This window comes from Stegodyphus dumicola, chromosome 6 (assembly GCF_044657685.1).
Source record: "Stegodyphus dumicola isolate Sdum_Otavi_A_Nest chromosome 6, ASM4465768v1".
NCBI classification, from domain to species: domain Eukaryota; kingdom Metazoa; phylum Arthropoda; class Arachnida; order Araneae; family Eresidae; genus Stegodyphus; species Stegodyphus dumicola.
In genome coordinates, this window is record NC_140773.1 from 86298692 (window position 1) to 86304718 (window position 6027).

The 6027-nt window shown below is 39.8% G+C and overlaps 1 long non-coding RNA gene across 1 annotated transcript; it reads left to right on the forward strand.

The window, feature by feature from the left end:
• Positions 1-4733: 4733 nt before the first annotated feature.
• On the forward strand, positions 4734-5187 carry LOC146996795 (uncharacterized). Its single transcript, XR_015041470.1, has 2 exons — positions 4734-4923; positions 4967-5187. It is a non-coding gene; the product is annotated as an uncharacterized LOC146996795 (long non-coding RNA).
• Positions 5188-6027: the final 840 nt, after the last annotated feature.

Consider the following 6027-nt stretch of genomic DNA (forward strand, 5'->3'; position numbering starts at 1 on the left):
CAAGAGCTATAATAATAAGCTGTAATCCAGACTGGTCCCCAACATCTATCTCACTCGATCAAGATCATGTAGCAGTGCTCGTAGAAGTACAATCCTTCTCTGTTATCTTAGCGTCGATCTATTCTCCTCCAACAGCGGATATTGGCCCGACGACAAGATTCATCCAAAGTGTCATACATCCCAAATATGATCCCAAATATGATCTTCGCAGGCGATTACAATTCACATAATACGGCCTGGGGATATCGAACTACAGACCCGAAAGGGAGAGAACTAGAGGACTTCATATCCTCAAGTAATCTAATAGTCCAGAATACAGCAGATGCACCACCATCCTTCGACAGGGTCTTTGCGCAGGGATGGCCAGACCTCACCCTGACCACTCTGCACGTAGCACCTCTTTTGCAGGACTGGAAAGTCGAAGAGGAAGAGAGCCTCAGTGATCACAAGTTCATTACCTTCTCTATATCGCAGACCACCTCCGTGTCCAAGATCAAACGCTATAACCTTCCTGGCCGAAAATTAACAACATTTACGAAGAAAATTAAAGTGAAGCTAATGCGCCTCGAACCTTCGCTCCAACTAGCTAACACGTCAGCAGAATTAGAAGACTTCTCCGTAACATTACAAGAAACAATGCAAGCCATATGTAATGAAAATCTCCCTCTTAGAAAACCTAAGAGACTCCAAGGCATTCACTGGTGGTCGAGTGCGCTCAGAATACAGCAACGAAAGTGCAGAGCACTGCGAAGAAAACTCAAAAGCGAAAGACGGTTGGAGATAGAGTCCAACACCCTCACCATATTTCAACGGGAGCGGGCGCGGTACAAAAAGATGATTATTCAGGCTAAGATTACTTCCTGGAGGGAATTCTGCACCCAAGCAAAAAAGACGTATGGTATTCACCACAAAATAGCTACCGGTAAAATTTTTAAACCTTCGAAGCTACAGATCCCTCTCTCAATCACCAACAGTCAGGAGTACACGGCAGACACCCTACGTACGCTCCTAAACGCAGTTTTCTGCAAAGATGATGTACAGCAGGACACAACAGAACAAGCTCTTCTCAGGACAGTAACAACCACACTGAACACCCCAACAGACCCGGATATTACAATTAATGAACTTCAAAAAGTTCTTGCAACTCTGCCGCGCAAGAAAGCCCCTGGGCCCGATGGGATGGACTACGCTATCACCAAAGCAACGATCAAAGCTCACCCTAAATTCTTTGTTGACTATTTCAACAAGCTTCTGGCAGCAGGTATATTCCCAAAACCATACAAGATAGGGCAAGTCATTTTATTTCTGAAAAAGAACCGGAACCCAGCCGAGGCCACATCCTTTCGTCCTATCTGTCTCTTATCGGCAATGGGTAAGGTACTAGAAAGGATTATCATGAACAGGCTACGGTACCATTTACACACGCAAGGATTCTTAAGCCCGAGACAATACGGGTTTAGGACGGGCACTTCTACAGTCCACCTACTCTTCGACATTAGAGAAGCAATTTTAGAGAATCGACATAGCGGCCACCATACTGCCATGATAAGCATAGATCTCAAAAACGCTTTTGATACATTATGGTGGCCGGCTATCAAACAGGCTCTGCGGAAGGCAAAATGTCCGAGCAACCTGTATAAGATGCTAAGCAACTATCTACAGGATAGAAGACTACTAGCAGTTCACAACTCAGGCATAATAGAGCAGGAGCAGACGAGAGGCTGCCCACAAGGGTCGTGCGCTGGTCCACACCTGTGGAATCTAACTTTCAACGAAGTTTCAACAGCTACATGGCCAGCGCACACAAAGATCTACGCCTACGCAGACGACGCAGCGCTAATAGTGAAAGGTCGAACCCGAAGAGAATTAGAGACTCACTGTAACGAAGTGTGCCAACAATTCTATGCCCTAGGTGACAACCTTAAACTGAAAATTGCAGAGCACAAATCCAAAGTGTTATTAATACCTAAAAAGGGAGGTTCTCTTTCAAGAAGACCAACCATTAAGATCAACAATCAGAGGATACAAATAGTCAATCAACTAAAATATCTGGGCCTTACGTTCGACCACAAGATGACCTGGATACCACACATTCAGGACATCAAAATGAGAACAGTGACAATTGCGAAGCAAATGCGATTATTTCATGGCCACAAATGAGGCCTCAATCCTCATATTCAGAAGGTCCTCTTCACCACAGTGGTGGAAAAGATAGTCACTTATGCAGCAGCAGTATGGGCTCACCCAATGCAAAGCAGGAAAATTAAACACCTTTCTAGCATTCAAAGACCTTTTGCATTGGGTATCACTAGAGCCTACCGCACGACGTCTTCAGACGCGATCAACGTGCTGGCTGGCCTTCTTCCCCTACACATCCGTGTCGAAGAGGAGGCAGCAAGACAAATCGTCCTGCAGCTTAAAAGACCTGTCACCTTTGAGGAAGAATATTTTAATCCAGAGGACTATGAAGCTAAATGCTGCCCTCTGAAAATCCATCCAGCAGCCAAAGGCACCGGAATAAGCATAATTACCAATCCAACTACGGCCCACCGTCCAGCACAGATTACTATCTTCACTGACGGGTCGAAGATAGACGAAAACGTGGGAAGTGCCTATGTGGTCATGCTGCAAGATACAGTCATAGATCAATGGAAGGGTCAACTAAGACAATTTAATAGCGTTTTTCAGGGAGAAGCAGTGGCAATTGCGCAAGCAATCCGCTACCTACAATCCCACCACTCCCGCAACGCTACAATAAAGACAGACAGTCTTTCTTCGCTATACGCAATAGGAAACCCTGACCACCCCTCCGATATTATTCAGGGAATACAGGAAGATCTGCGAAAAAATTCCCAACTCCATACAAGACTTGAATGGATCAAAGCGCATGCCGGCCACCACGGCAATGAGTTGGCTGACCATCTAGCCAAAGAAGCTGCCACAGGAGCAACATCTCAACAAATCAACATCCCATGGCCAGTGTCTTACCTGAAAAGAACATTGCGCTTAAAGGCAATCGGGAAATGGCAGCAGACATGGGATAACAGCGATACCGGCGGACGGACTTATTACCATGTCAGCTACGTGGACACTACCAAAAATTTTGCAAACATGCAATTGGTAAGATACATTACGGGTCACGGACCATTTCCCGAGTACTTTAACAAACGCGGGATAAGTAACACTAGCCAGTGGGCCTGTGGACAGACTGGCTCTCCGGAGCATTATCTAACCTCCTGTCTCCTTACAGAAGGGCTACACATCAACCTTCCGTCAACCAATCGACAAGTTTCTGTAAGTTTTTGATAAAACAGAGGCACTTGGTTAGAAAAATAGGGCTTTTAATGGATAAACTGGCCGATCTTACCACAGACCTGTGCCATACTTAGCCATATAGACGAACAGTAATTCGGTGTCTAGCACCAACTACCAACACCACAATAACTGTGAATTATTGTAAGGAGTGTCCAACACTCCTAGTAATATAGCAAGAATAAACTATTTAATCAATTTATGCCAACCAAACGAATTATGTCTATTATCTGTACCGCAATATGTAAATAAGGACCATCTGTACCTGTTTATAAATGTATTTTAAGTACCATCACCATGTAGTTATGTTTTATGTATGTATATGTATAATGCACCCAATGCTTCTATACTCAATGTAATTATGCGCCTTGTACTTGTATATATATGTTCTAGTATAAATGTTACTGTATTGATCATTAACTGTATTAATCATTGCTGCATTATTGTATTAATATTATTTAGCATCATCAAATTAATAGCACCATTTGAACCTTATTACGTACTTTCAAGTCCACGAGACTAAGGCACTATGTGCATTAAGATTGTGAGCCCAATGATTACTATGTGCCTAATAATATGTATATATATCCTCGTATATATGATAATGTAACCATGCATCCGAATATAACATCACGCAACATGACACTTTACCGCATAGTGTTAATCTAAAGTCGTAATTCTAAAAACCCCATTACATTAACTAACTTCTATAGCATTATTATTATATATATATTTGTTTATATATTATGTATCGTCTGTATATGTACCATGTATATAATGCTTATAAATCCAATGATTACTGCGTGCCTAATAATTGTATATACGTGTTTTAGTATATATATAACTGCATCCATGGCTCCGCGCATATCATCCTGTAGTATGGCACTGTACCACATAGCGTTAAACTAGGATCTTACACTAAAACTAACAGCACCAATGAATTGTTCCAGCATTGTACTAATCTTATGTATTATGTACGTATATGCATAGTGCATCTAATAATTATGTATCCTATGTTAAGTATGCACCTAAAAATATTTGTATATTTATATATATAGTATTAACAAGTAGAAATATTACTGTATTCATGCGTCAGTATTTAACACTGTGTAACATGAAGCCGTTTCGCATAGTGTTAAACTAGAATTTTACTATAAAATTAACTGCATTTATTACTTTCCATAGCACTGTATTATGAACTATCTGTTTATATATGTGTATGTATACCATGTACCTAATGTCTGAGAATCTAGTGATTATTATGTGCCTAAAAGTTGTGTATATGTATATTAGTATATATATTAGTTTATCCATCCAATCGCCTACAGCATCATGTAACATGTAAAAATAACAGCACCAATTACTTGCCCTAGCATTGTATTAAGAAACTAATATATGAATATATATATGTAGTATGCGCCTATTGTATAAGTACCCAATGACAATTATGCACCCTATAATTGCGTATAAATGCATTATTTTTAAAATACTATAAAATTAATTGCATCAATTATCCTCAACGGCACTCTACAATGTACCATCTGCTCATGTATATAAATGTGCCATGTACCTATTGATTATGAAATCGAATGATATAAGCATTGTAAATAGGTATAGCATTGTAAATAGGAAAACAGTATAGCATTGTAAATAGGAAGCTGTACCCATGCACCCGCATACATTTCTATGTAACGTGACACAGTAAGGCAAAATATCAACGTAGTGTCCTATTATGAAATTAAATAAGCACCTATTACTAGTTATAACATTATTTTATGGATCTAGAGTTTCAGTATATGAAGTAAGTACGAAATGTTTATGTCACCAATGACTATTGTGTACCAAAATATAAGCGTATATACGCTTTTGTCTATATGTAATTGTGTATGTCTTTGTTTATATGTAATTGTACCCATGTATCTACTAGTGTTATCACATATCTTGGCACTGTATAGTTAATATACATCTATTACGCATGGAATAATCATGTACCTAATGTGTCTGTATATATGTATATGAATTTATGTTCTGTATATATGATAATATAACTATGCATCTGCACATTTTATCCTGTAACACGGCACCGTATCGCAAAGAACTAACTAGAGCCCCACTCTAAAATTAATTGCACCAAAGACACTGTACTACACAGTACTAATCTAGGGTCTAACTTTTAATTCACTGTACTAATTACTTATTCCAGCATAACATTGCGCACCTAATATTTCAGTATGTACATGTCTTCTGTAATCTAATGATAATGCTTCAAAGGGTCATACTGTACTCAACATATGAGTACACACGTTATGTATATATGCTATCGTATCCATGCTTTTGCATACACGTTGTAACATGGCAATGTATTATCCAGTGTCTAACATTAATTAGCTTTAACGCCACTGTATGAAGTACCAAATTTGTATGTATGTTTATATATTAGTATATTAGCACAATGAACACGTATGGTTATCTAGATAAAGGTGGAAGTGGCGCTATACCGATTAACCGTATTGGTAGAGGGGTGGTGCCCACGTCCTCCGTCGCATGTCGCATGCTTTGTTCGGTAGTGTACCATTCCCATTGCCATTGGTGCTGAGCTGCTGTCCTTGTCTCTTTTTTAAGTCGAGACCACGGAAGTTTAGTAATAACGCTTTGTGCATCGATATTGTGAGCTGCTTCTTTTGCTAGCCTGTCGGCTTCCTAATTACCTTGAAT